The sequence below is a fragment of the Sturnira hondurensis genome, unplaced genomic scaffold, assembly GCF_014824575.4.
Source record: "Sturnira hondurensis isolate 20B ecotype Veracruz unplaced genomic scaffold, ASM1482457v3 Scaffold0016081, whole genome shotgun sequence".
Classification (NCBI taxonomy): domain Eukaryota; kingdom Metazoa; phylum Chordata; class Mammalia; order Chiroptera; family Phyllostomidae; genus Sturnira; species Sturnira hondurensis.
The window spans coordinates 152,107-166,426 of NW_028088712.1; the positions used below are offsets into that span (position 1 = coordinate 152,107).

At 37.2% G+C, this 14,320-nt stretch overlaps 1 pseudogene; it reads right to left on the bottom strand.

Annotated features, from left to right (window-relative positions):
* The window catches only part of LOC119000640 (transcription factor-like 5 protein), a 34,851-nt pseudogene extending 21,707 nt beyond the window's left edge, over positions 1 to 13,144 (bottom strand).
* Between the last annotated feature and the right edge of the window lie 1,176 nt (positions 13,145 to 14,320).

Consider the following 14,320-nt stretch of genomic DNA (forward strand, 5'->3'; position numbering starts at 1 on the left):
GGGGAGGAGAGAGGGAGAGAAACATCAATGTATAGTTGCCTCCTGTGTGTCCCCTGCTGGGAACTGGCCTGCAACCCAGGCATGTACCCTGACTGGGAATTGAACTGCGATCCTCTGGTTCACAGGCCCATGCTCAATCCACTGAGCTGTAGCAGCCAGGGCTAAAATCATTTTTGAAACACATATAAATGTACATAAATGTAAACACTAAAGTAAATAACTGGTGGGAAACTCAAAATTGAATCTAGAATAGAATAAAAGTATACTATCAAAATTAATTAGATTATTCCTTAGATTGAAATTAGATTAACTATTTGAATAAGAGCATGCAATAAATAATACTTAACACATCGCTGACCTAAATCAATTAAGAAATTAGACTACATTAAATTTGGTTTATAGACTTTCCATAATTCTTAATATTAAAATAACCCCCCTAAAAGTGAGTAAGTAGTATTTAAATATTTATTAATCTTGGGAGTTCTGGCCAAGATGGACACATAGGTAGAAACCCTTTGCTTCCTTGAACAACCAAAAGGAGGATAACAATCAGATTAAAATCAATAAACAACCAGAAGTGTCATAAAATCAAACTGCACGGAACTCTGACAACCAAGGAATTAAAGAAACAGTCAACCAGAACAACCAGAATAGTAAGGCAGTGGACAGAGAGAACCTCAGGTGAGGTGGTGGCCCACACGGGTGGGGCTGACTGAACCAGAAACTGAGACTCAGAGCTGACTGTGGACTACCTTGGTTGCCATGGTCGGAGAAACTCCCAGTCTTACACAAGAGCTCATTCGAAAGTGGGGCAAGAGCCAAGCAGGTGAGCTGCATTGTGCCCTCTCTGGCCCCTCCCTCACAGGCAGCACTGCAGTACAGCAAAGAGGGTTGCCTGGCCTGGCGAATACCTAAGGCCCCCATCCCCTTATAATTTAACAGGTGTGCTGAGACAAAGAAATAGGGCCCAAATGAAATAACTGAGCAAAACTTCAGAAAGAGAACTAAGTGATGAGGAGACAGGCAACCTATCTGATGGAGAATTTAAAGCCCTGGTAATCAAAATGTTCAAAGAACTGACTGAGCTTGGTTGAAAAAAATGAAAGAACAAATGAAAGATACCCAAAATGAAATAAAGCAAAATATTCAGGGAACCAACAGTGACAGGAAGGAAACCAGGACTCAAAGCAACAATTTGGAACAAAAGGAAGAAATAAACATCCAAGTGGAACAGAATGAAGAAACAAGAATAAAAAAAATGAAGAGAGACTTAGCAACCTCTGGGACAACTTGAAACATTCTAATATCCAAATTATACGTGTGCCAGAGGAGAAGAACAGCAGCAAGAAATTGAAGACTTATTCGAACAAGTAATGAAAGAAAAGTTCCCCAATCTCGTGAAGGAAATAGACTTCCAGGAAGTCCATGAAGCTCAGAGAGTCCCAAATAAGTTGGACCCAAAGAGGAACACACCGAGTCACATCATCATTAAATTACCCAAGCTCAGATATGAAAAGAGAATCTTAAAAGAAGCAAGAGGAAAGGAGGAGAGAGTGACCTACAAAGGAGTTCTCACAAGACTATCAGCTGATTTCTCCAAAGAAACCTTGCAGGCAAGAAGGGGCTGGAAAGAAGTATTTGAAGTAATGAAAGGCAAGGACCTACATCCAGGATTGTTCTATCCAGAAAAGCTTTCATTTAGAATGGAAAGGCAGATAAAGTGCTCCCTAGATAAGTTCAAGTAAAAGGAGTTCATCATGACCAAGACCTTATTATATGGAATGTTAAAGGGACTTTTCTAAGGAATAGGAGATCAAAAGTATAAACAGTGAAGTGAAAACAAACTCACAACTATCAACAAATGAACCTAAAAAAATCCAAAGAAAACAAAAAATAAGTGAACTACTAGGAACAGAATCAGAGAAATGGACATCACATGGAGGATTTTCAATGGGGAGGAGGAAGGGAGGAATAGGGAGGAAAAGGTACAGGGAAGAAGAAGCATAATTGGTAGACATAAAATAGACAGGGAGAGGTAAAAAGTGGTATAGGAAATAGAGAACTCAAAGAACTTATATGTACAATCCATGGACATGAACTAGGGGGTGGAGAATATTAGAGGGTTGGGGATGCAGAGCAGAGAGGGAAAGGGGGAAAAATTGGGGAAACTGTAATAGCATAATCAATAAAATATACTTTAGCCATAAATAAATGAACAGATAAATAAATATTTATTAATCTTATGCAAGATAGGCAAATAATAATTTAGTTTATCTAAATATAGATTTTGTGGATTTTATCCATCCTATTATGTTGATGTGACTAATTTGTACTGTCTGCACTGATACTTTATAAATCAAGAACATTCAAACTTAGATTATTCAAGTAAAATTCTATTTATTTGTAACTCAAGGAAAGCACCCAACTTTTTAAAAAGTTAATTTAGGAGAGTAATCATCAAGAATACTTAAAATTCAAATAGATTTCAAGTGAGCCCTATGGTCTAGAGAAATGCAGAAAGTGTAAGATGGAAGCTGGATTTCAAAGACTTAATAAAAATAAGAAGGTAAATTATCAAATTAATATTTTATGTTAAATTACATGGTGAAATGGTAATATTCAGGATATATCAGGTTAAAGAAAATATATTAACATTAACTTCCCATCTTCCTTTGTACTAATTTAAATGTGGCTACTAGAATACCTGAAATATATGTGTGGCTCACATTTGTATTTCACATTCTATTTCTATTGCACAGTGGTCTAGAGACTATCAAGTAAAGGGCTGTAACTTCAGCAATGACAACAGAGAAGAGTAAATTAACCGAATACAGCTGGACCTCAAAAAGTAAATGATCTTAAAAAGTAAATGATTAATTTATAAAGAAAATTAAAAATAGTAAGGCAACCTGTAATACAACCTGTGGTAAATTTACACATGGGAAAAATATAACACAGCAGAAGACAATAAGGTATTTTAATATTTTTATAACATAATCTACTTCCTATTGACCTTCACAGAATTTCAATAAAAAGTAATGTAAAATGCCCTGGCTGGTGTAACTCAGTGGATTGAGCACAGGCCTGTAAACCAGAGGATCGCGGTTCGGTTCCCAGTCAGGGCACATGCCTGGGTTGCAGGCCGGTTCCCTGCAGGCCAACTCCCAGCAGGGGATGCACCAAAGGCAACCATACATTGATGTTTCTCTCCCTCTCTCCTTTCCCCTCTAAAGATAAATAAATAAATAAAATCTTTTTTAAAAAAGTAATGTAAAATAACCCTAACAATAAAAATAAATTTACATATATTTTACATATTCTAAATATGTAATAAATGTTTAAAATATGTAAGAATAAATATTTTTAAAAATAAATTTTACATATTCTAAAAGTATGAAGATTTACAGCAGTAGTAACATATTAATGTTATATAATATTAAGACAAAAATATCAAATTAAGTATTATTTATAATTCAATTATAGCTAAAATTATTAGTAAATTATAACATCTATACTGCATAATTTTAGTGAAACTACCAAGGCAGGACAGTCATATTTTAGTCAATTAATTATTTTAAGAAAATTAAAAAAAAAATAAGTAAATGCAACTGATTGAATCATGTACTTTTAAAGGATGACTCTGACATGTTACAGCTCATCTTGTCATTAAAAAGCTAAGTGTATTCAGAGAAAATCTTATTATGAAGCTGCTAGAGGATTATAGGATGTTTTAAAATTCAACTTTTAATCAAGGAATACCTTATTCACAAGAAAAGTGAGTCCAATTTGGTACAATTTAGGTATGAATCCAGAAATCTTGAGCTGTAACTGAAATAGTGTTCCAAGTGGGATGCTATTTCAGGCAAGTAAAATAGATGACACATGAAATTATATATATATATATATTTCTTTATTATTTCATGGATGACACATTAATAAATATATGTACATATTTAGATCTTTTAGAAAATAATTATTTTTTAGAAAGAATTTTTGGCACCAAAAAAAAAAAAAATTCAAGCAATGACTAGATCAGAAGTTAGCAAGTTTGTCCAAGTACAGACTGTAAATATGTCAGGCTTTGTGGGTCTCTGTCAGAGACTTTTATAAGGTCTCTGTCATAGCTACTCACCTCTGCTGCTATAGTGCAATCTATTTCCTAATAACTCTCTGGAACAGAAATAATCTTTACAAATTCTTAGTCCATATGGTTGGGGTGGAGTTGACTCAAATCAATTCCAGAAACTAGTATGTAACTTGGAGCATAACTAATTAGAGTATTCCATTTTCCTGACCACAGAGTTTGGCTCAAGGAAGGCCACATGACAAAATAGAGATAACAAAATGCAACTGAATTTTGCAATCATTTATTGACAATAGAATTTTTGAAAAATAGTGCAGCTTTCAGTCAAGATGGCAACATAGGCAGATATGTCTCACCTCTTCGCACAACTACATCAAAATTCCAACTAAAATATAGAACAATCATCACTCAGGAACACCAGAAACCAAGTTGAATGGAAATCTGGCTACTGCGGAATTGAAGAAACCACATCTGTCCAGACTGGTAGGAGGGACATGGACATGGAATGGGCTGGCCTAACACCCGCATGGATAAAAATTTGGGACAGATATCTTGGGAGGGAGGAGTCCCAGACCCACACCAGGACCCCCTTCCCAGGATTCTAGCTCCAGGAAGGTAAGTCCCCACAAGTTCTGGCTGTGAAAACAAGCAGCAATTGAGTCAGTGGAGGAGGCTGCTGGAGCCCTAAGCAGTTCTCTTGGGAAATCCACATACAGACTCACCTACTCAGACTCTCTCTCTCTCTGAGCTCAAACACTGGGGTGGCAGCATGAAGGGCACCAGTCGTACACAGGGAAATACTGAAGTCTCTGGCAACAGGCAAGCAGAGGCATTTGTCCCTTTCCTGAGCCCTCCTCCCACAGAGTTGATAGGCTGGTGCCACATCTGAGATTCCATCAACCTGGCTAACACTGTGTGATACACCTTGGAGATCCCCAGAGGCTCTACCCTACCCATTTATGGGCCACTCTAGCTGCTTTTCCATAAGAATGGCTGGTCTTTGCTCCTAAATACTATCAAACAAGCAACAGCTAGTTTCAGTGAGCCCTAGAGGCAGCCAGATTAGAGGCACAGCTTGACTTGATCTGAGAATCTCCAAGTCCAGCACAAGGGGCAGCCATCACAGATTGTTTCACAGCTCAGGCAGGGTGCCACAGCAAAACACAGGTGAGGGCTGACCTTGGCCTACACTACCCAGGGAACTCCAGGGCCACTGAACCCAGATAGCACCTGCATAGCTAGCCCCTGCACAGCTGATCCTCCATGGAGGGTGGAGGCTGGTGGTCAGTGGTCACAGCCAGTCCTTGCAGCTCAATAGCCAGGCTACATTCCTCCCATTGATCTGCCAATAGCAACCAAGACTCAACTCTAAGCGGAGGGTGTACTCAGCCCATATGGAGGGCACACCTCGAGTCCCAAGCTTGGGTGATATGGGAGGCTGTGTCACTGGACCCCACAGGACACCAACTACATTAGGCCATACTACCAAGACAGAGTCAAAGCAGCTCTTCCTAATACATAGAAATAAACACAGGGACGCTGCCAAAATGAGGAAACAAAGAAACATGGCCCAAATATAAGAACAGATCACAAATCCAGAAAAAGAGTTAAATGAAATCAAGATAAGCAATCTATCAGATGCAGAAGTCAAAACACTGGTTATAAGGATGATCAAGGAACTTAGTAGCACAAAAAAGAAGAAGAAAAAGAATCCAAAAAAATGAGGATAGTATAAATAGCTTCTGGGACAACTTTAAGCAATCCAGCATTTGCCTCATAGGGGTGCCAGAAGGAGAAGAGAAAGAGCAAGAAATTTTAAATCTATCTGAAAAAATAATGAAAGAAAGCTCCCATAATTTGGTGAAGGAAATAGACATGCAAGTCCAAGTAGCACACAGAATCCCAATTATGATGGATGCAAAGAGGCCCACTCCAAAACACATCACTATTAAAAAGCCAAAGGTTAAAGATAAAGAGAGACTCTTAAAAGCAGGAGAAAAGAAATTAGCTACTAGAAGGTTGCCAGATAGGAAGGGGGAGGGGGAGAATGGGTGAAGAGATAGGGGACTAAGAAGTACAAATAGGTATAGTTACAGAATAGCCATGGGAATATAAATTACAGCATAGGAAATGGAGTAGCCAAAGAACTTACATGCATGACCTATGGTCATGAACAGTGGTGGGAGCACTGCCTGAGGGTGTAGGGCACACTGGGTAAAGAGGAGCTAAGAGGGAAAAGTCAGGACAACTGTAATACTGTAATCAATAAAATATAATTAAAAAACAACAACAAAAAGAAAAATCATATATGTATTTCTGATTTAAGCAAACTTATTTTTGAAAATGTCCAGCTATACCATGTAATTAAAAACAAACTAACAAAACAAGGCCCTAATGGTATCTAAATTATCTTACAGGATATGATGACATAATATTAAGAAATTAAAGGTAGAAAATTTAATGTTGACTAAATCCACTAGGATTAGGCATCAACTAGGCAGTCGGAGAAGAACATTAGTTCACTTTAGCAGTACCTAATAGAAGGGATGAAGCCAGGAGTTTGGAAACTACAAGTTCACAGTTATAAAACTACTTTCAGGGAAAATCTTTACATTTTAGAGAAAAGTAAACCTGAATTAAAAAGTTGCTATAGCCCTGACCGATGTAGCTCGGCTGGGTGTCTTCCTGAAAAGTGAAAGGTCACTGGTTTGATCACTGGTCAGGGAATATGCCCGGATTTCAGGCTGTTCCCCAGGCGGGCATGTGCAAGAGGCAACCATTGATGTTTCTCTCACACATCAATGTTTCTCTCCCTTCCACTCCCTTCCCCTCCTTCTAAAAAATAAATAAAATATATATTTTAAATTGTTGTAATGCTTTGGAACAGCTAGCAGAACAAGCAGAATATCATAGAATAAGGCCCTAATCTCTCTCTTCATCATTAATAATATCTAACATGGTTTACTGAGAACTTTATTTTCCCTCAGAAAAAATCTTATTGTTCCAACATGACTGTTCATGAAAATACAGGCTTTGACTTTACAGAAATTTTATTTGTTGCCAGCTCTAACAAACAATATAGGATTACCTACAGAAGAATACAAAATATTCATCACAAATCAATCATAAACTTACCCTGTTATGATCACTAACTTTGATGATAGGTTCATTTTTTCTAAGATCCCATACAGTGGCCCGGCCACTGGGACTGGCTGATGCTAAAATGTGCTGGACTTGTCTGTTCCATGCAATGCAGCTGATATCTTCTGGGGACTATAAAGAATAAACAATTAAAGACCATTTCTCAATTATAATCAAATTTAACCATAACATCTGATGCTCATTTTCAGAAAATAGACCACTTAAAAATCTAATTTGTTTACTCCACAAATTTGCTTTACATTCCTAAATTCTCAACATATGCAACAGTTTTATATTGTCTCATCCACTAGGGATTTATTAAGCTCCTGTTATAAATAAAGCCCTGTTTCTTTATTTTGCAAGTGCCACAAGGTGGATGGGAGACCACAAAGCAGATGTGGGTCCATATAACAACTAGGCAGAGCAAAAGTTACAGCCTAGACAATTAGAAAAATATCTTTATAATGGTCAACCACACACTACCATTATGCCAACCTCAGACTGGCAAATGTTAGGTCCCATTATCGTCATAATGGCTACTCAAATTGAGTAGTGTATACAACACAAAGAAACTCAAAGAGGCAACAGAAGAACTGTTCTTTCTCAGCTTATCAAAAATACATAGTACAGCCCTGAGTGGTGCATCTAGGTCATTCCTCAAAGCGAAGGGTTGCCAGTTCAGTTCCTGGTAGGGGCAAATGCCTGGGTTGAGAGTTCAGTCCCCGGTCATGATGTGTATAGAAGGCAACCAAATGATGTTTCTCTCTCTTTCTCCTTCCCTTCCCCTCTCTCTAAAAATAAATAACAAGCAAAATGTCTCAAAAATTACTTAGTATAGAGAATAATGCCTTAGAGTCATCACACCAGAATAATAACAGGTGACTGACCTGGAACCTGAAATTGTCTAGAAGTCAATAATCCTGTGGGTCTTTCAGACTTCAAGCTAGGGCTGGGTTGCTTTTTTAAAAAATAAGTTCCCTGCTCTGTCTGTGTGGCTCAGTGGACCTCTGTGTCAGCCTGTGAACCAAAGGGTCTCCAGATGATTCCCACTCAGGGCACAAGCCTGGGTTGCAGGCCAGGTTCCCAGTAAGGGGTGCACAAGAGGCAACCACACATTGATGCTTCTCTCTTCTACCCTTTCCCTCTGTCTAAAAATAAATAATTAAAATCTTTTAAAAATAAGTTCCCCTAAGAGACTATTTTTTATTCTAAGATTGGATTGTGTTAAAATACTATATCTAAAAAAATATTAAAGACAACTATTTTATTCACTACTGTATGTCTAGTACATTGAATAGTCTCTGGCAGATGTAGTGAATAAATATTTGTTGTTGAAAGACTCACTGATACTTTGAAAAACACAGATTAATGCTTCACTGCCCTGAAGAAAAGTCAATGGCATCTAAACACTGATTTTAAACAAATATATTTAGTGTGGGGAGAAAAAGCTGAAATAAATTAACGGTAGAAGAACTGACTTTGGGTATTCTGATCACAACAAAATATGTAATACCTGTGTTTTGGCTCCTGGTGTCACTGGAGTTGCAAAGTTGTTTAGACCCCAAATGTAAATTTTAGACTCATTAGCACCAGAGGCTACCAGATTAGTCTGCAATAAGAAACAATTAATAACTAAATAGCACTTACAAAAAATTAAAAGAACTCAAGTTAACTCAGTTCATATTTGGAAGGATCTATCACTTTGAGGTCATACAACTTCTCTATTTAATTAAAGAAGCAGAAAGTATGAATTTCTAACTACTATTAATAACAGTATAAAATTTAAATAGTTTCTTAGAAAAAATATAAAATTCTATTTAATGCAAAAAGGTAATGTGTGTATTGGCATTTTAATACAAGACATTAAAAAATAATTACATGGGTAAATTCTTAAACAATCATGCAACCACATGGGGATTATCATTTGTGGTTTTAAATTTCCGGAAGGGAATTCACTTGTGGAAAGCAAAAACAGATCACCAATTATTGCTTTCAGGCAAATACTGAATCTGAAATAAGGACATGTATCTCCAGGTATTGCAAACCTAGCTTCTGGAGCCAGAACAAGGTAGTACTAGTAAAATCTCTCCTCTTAAATCCCTCACATAATTCTATCTCATTTACACTCAATCTTGTTCCAGGTGGCAATATTTCTAGGTTTTCTCTGTTGCATACCTTTATGGTCAAAAAGACCCTAAAACCAGCCCTGGCTGGAGTAGCTCAGTAGATTGAACACGGGCCTGTCAACTACACAATTGCAGTTCGATTCCTAGTCAGGGCACATGCCTGGGTTGCGAGCCAGTTCCCACCAGGGGATTTAGGAGAGGCAACCATACATTGATACTTCTCCCCTTCTCTCCTTCCCTTCCCCTCTAAAGATAAATAAATAAAATCTTAAAAAAAAACTATGGTAGTTTAAAAAAAGACCCTAAAACTGACATTGAAGTACAGCAAGATAATGAGTTTCATGCATTAAGCTTCATCCTTTATTGTTCACTCTCATAAATTCTTCTCTGATCAACAGACATATAACTGAAAATAGAGAAGTTCTATGGTAATAGGTACCTATAATACAAGATGTTAACCAAAAATCAGCAGCTGTTTGACCCAAGTAACAAAAGAACTAGCTTTCTAATCTAGAGTATATAGCATAAATGGCAGAAATTAAGAAGTTTGGGCTTCAAGTGTCCATCAATAGATGAGTGGAAAAAACAACTATTGGACATTTACACGATGGAATACTGCTTGGCCATAAATTTTTAAAAAAGATGGTTTACCCTTTGCAACAGTATGGATGGACCTGGAGAACATTATGCTAAATGAAATAAGCCAGTCAGAGAAAAAGAAATACCATATAATTTCATTTATATGTGGAATCTAATGGACAAATTGAATTAACAAGCAAATCAGAGACAGACTCACAGATGGAGAACAGATGACAGCTAGTGGAGGAGGAAAGGTAAGGGGGTGGTGAGACTGAGCAAAAAGGTAAAAGGACTCCTGGACATGGACAACAGGGTGGTGATTGCCGGGGGTATAGGATATAAGTGGACTACATGGTAATGGAAAACCATGTAATAAAGATTATATATTTTTAAAGATTATATATTTTTAAAAGATTATATATTTAAAAACCATATAATAAAGATTATATATTTTAAAAAACAAGAAGTTTAGGCTTTAAGTTCTATGTTTTAGGTATCCACTTATAAAACAAGAAAAGTAACTAATATAAACTTTAAGATAATAGTTATACTTTTTGGTTGATAGACTCTAGTAGTCTATTAACTCAAGACCTTTATTAACCTATATATTTATAAAATTAATATTCAGTAATGTTTATAATGGTAACCATAGAAAGACCCTTAATTGTCTATTAATTAACTTGTATTATATTTGTTTATATTTCTAATTATGCCATAGAGTACTGACCTCTTTGTCAGAAATACCAAATCTCTCAATTAATAAAACCATGGATTAACCCAGTCACCAACCCAATGTTGCATAGCACAAACTTTTAAAACGCAAGGTTTCCAAACTATGGGGCTCCTAATGTATAAAAACTGTCCAATCAGATGTATGACATCTCCAGACTTCTCTCAATCAAATCAGACAGATACTTCCATGTAGTATCATTTATCCTGAACTCAACTCTGAACTCTCCATTCGTCAAACATATATACTCCCTCACCAATCTCCACTGGCACGCATTCTCAGCTTTTCATTCCAAGACTAAGGCATAGTAGATTCACATACTTATTGCAAATACGTAGCCCATATCTCAAGGATGATAAATAAATGTCAAAAGTCTAACCTGGAAGATGTTCACATCCAAGGCTCTCACTGGGCCAGTATGCTTGTCATTTTGGGCAATCACAACTTCCTTCTCTCCAGCTATAATTTTAGAAGGATCATAAAGAATAATATTTCCATTTTCACCACCTGCAATCAGAACTCCAGAGATATTTCCTTTGGAATCCATCTTATGAGGCCCCCAAATCAACTTGTGGTACCTTTAAGAGAAAATGAGTAAAGCCACTAATTTTTGAAGTCAGATAAATGTAGAATTTAATTTGAAGTCACACATTTAATTCTTCACATATTCATAAATACTGCCAAAACACTGCTTCTCCTCTAGTCCCGGTAGCTGTGAATGACTTGGCAAAATGGCACTTTTGTTACTATACTCATGTTCATATTTGATTTTATAACTTAAAGGGGTAAAAATATGCTTTTGTAAGAGGTAATACAGTGTGACAAAGTGTACGTGATACAATTGTGTGTCAAAGATACAGGGTTACAAGTGGTTTCACCAGCTAGAAACTGTTAGGCCTGGGCAAGTTAGTTGATCTTTCTAGGCCGCTTCTGGTTTATCTGAAAAATAGAGCTGCAACCACTCCCTTGATTCTATTTGACTAGGGAAATACTCACCAACAAGTGATTTGTTAAACAGTAAATGTGAAGGGAATCACCTAAAATTCTCTAAGAAAGTCCTGGCTGGCATGGCTCATTTATTTGCGCGACATCCGGCAAAGCCAAAAGTTGCCACTTCAGTTCTGGTCAGGGCACATGACGGAATTGCGGGCCTGGTCTCCAGTTGGGGTGCTTGCGAGAGGCAACCGATCAATGCTTCTCTCACAAATCACTGCTTCTGTCCCTCTCTTTCTCCCTCCCTTCTGCTTCCTCTATTTAAAAAAATACTTTATTTATTTTAGAGAAAGGAGGAGGGAGAAAGAGTGGGAGAGAAACATCAATCAGTAGCTTCTTGCACGCCTCCAACCAGGGACCTGGCCTGTAACCCAGGCATGTGCCCAGACCGGAAACCGAACGCTCAACCTTTTAGTTTTCGGTACTGCGCCCAATCCACTGAGCCACACAAGCCAGGGCAAACAAAATCTTTATATAAATATAAAAAAGAAACTCTACTGTATCATGAGAAGGAAAAATACTAGAAACTGGATCCTCTCCTTCCTATCCCACACACAACAGTCAACAACTGAAAAATCAATAGACATGGACTCTTCTTTACTTCCAGAGAAATTCACTAATACATTTTTCACAAAATATTTCATGTCATTGTTGGTGATATTCTGTGCAGTTTCTAATAATGATATATTTACAGAAAAACTAGGCACAAATCACAACATTCATTCAAATATAGCCACATGAATTCATGGTTGAATCTCATACCTGTGAGAAGAAGAGAAAGTGGCAGAAGATTGCATATCCAAGGATGGATCAGAAAGGTCTAATTCAAATATCTCAAGGGAAGCATTAGTACTAAATGTTGCATCCAATTGCTGAGCAGATGTTCCTACAGAAAATACATTTATGGTAATTATGCACACAAAACGCAAAAATAAGAGACTCAGGAAACCATACAACATAAAAATTAAATGCATGTTTTTCAATGATCTCATCCATGAGTGCTGTAATAGTGGCTGAAATCTCAGCACATATACCACTGAGAAGATGTTTAAATCACTACAGCAATGAGATCCTAACTCAGGGCTGTGCTTAATCCTGGAGGAATAAAGATAAAATACAACCTGTATAAAGTGGGGAAGATACTACAAATATATTGTGACTAATGCTATGATGTATAAGGTGCTCTGGGAACACAGAGGAAGGTCTCTGAATCCAGCTGATAGCAAGGAGGGAGGTATCTTGCCAGGGAAGAAGAGGCTTTTTAGAGATGGAGCTTGACTTGAATCTTAAAGAACACATATGAATAAGTCAGATGTACTATCTTCTCTGCTGAACTTACCTGTAGCTAGGTAAATGGGATGATTCTGAGCAGGGCTCCATGCCTGCATAGCTGTACGATCTACTTCCTTTAACTTCATCCTGCTGAAGACAATATTTCACATAGAAATATACTGAATATGTAACACAGAACATAAAAATACACTGGACAAACCATTACATCATTAGTAATGCCCAAACACCAATGAATCCAATTTGGTAACACTTCTTGGGAACATTCAATGTTGGAAAGAAGAGACACTGGTCAATTATTTTGAGACAAATATAGGGCTATTCTGATGTTTACTGAATATAGTCTGTCAGCTAGAAAATCAACGTGGAAAAAAACTGGCTACACTCTATGCTTCTCAGACAAGGATACGTGGCAACGTACCAGGGATAAGAGAAGGCACATAAAGAACAAGGTGCATCTTCCTGGAGCAGGATCATTCAATAAGAGCAGTTTTTATTTTTTTTATTTCCTTTTTTACTCTGGTTAAATTCCTGTTAAGATTTTATTTATTTATTTATTTATTTATCTTTAGAGGGGAAGGAGAGAGGGAGAGAAACATCAATGTGTGGTTGCCTTTCGTGAGTCCCCTGCTGGGAGTTGGCCTGCAGGGAACCGGCCTGCAACCCAGGCATGTGCCCTGACTGGGAATTGAACCGCGATCGTCTGGTTCGCAGGCCCGCGCTCAATCCACTGAGCTACACCAGCCAGGGCCAATAAGAGCAGTTTTTAAAACTAATTTTAAATAAAACAGACTAACTACAGAGAAGAATATAGTAAGTCCACAGGTTTTAAAGATAAAGCAGAAATTTTTAAAACCTGTTCACTCCAAGCTACAATCCCCATACTACTAGTTTATTCAGTCTCTTTGTTAAACTTACTTCAGTAGAAAAATTCAAGAAGTACTGTGCTATTACTAAAAAAAGAATATTATTCTATATTCTATATAAATGCATTCACGTGACACAGTATTCCACTGTAAAGATATACCATAATTTAATTGCTTAGTCCACTAATGATGAACACCTGAGTTGTTTCTACTCTTTTTGCTACTTTTGCAAAAGCAAAAGCTGAAATAAATGGCCACTGTACATATTATTTCATTAATGGGCAAGGACAGCTATAAATTTCCAGAAGTAAAACTGCCGGATTAAAGGACAAATGAGATTTCAGTTCTGATGGATATTGCCATGTTGCCCTCCATGGTAACTGTACTTTTTCACATTCCCAGGGGTAATATATGAATAGCTGCTGCCCTACAGCCTTATCAGGATACTCCTATTTTTTTTGCAGAGTGGGACACTTTTTGACTTTTAACAACAGGACTGATCAGTGAAATA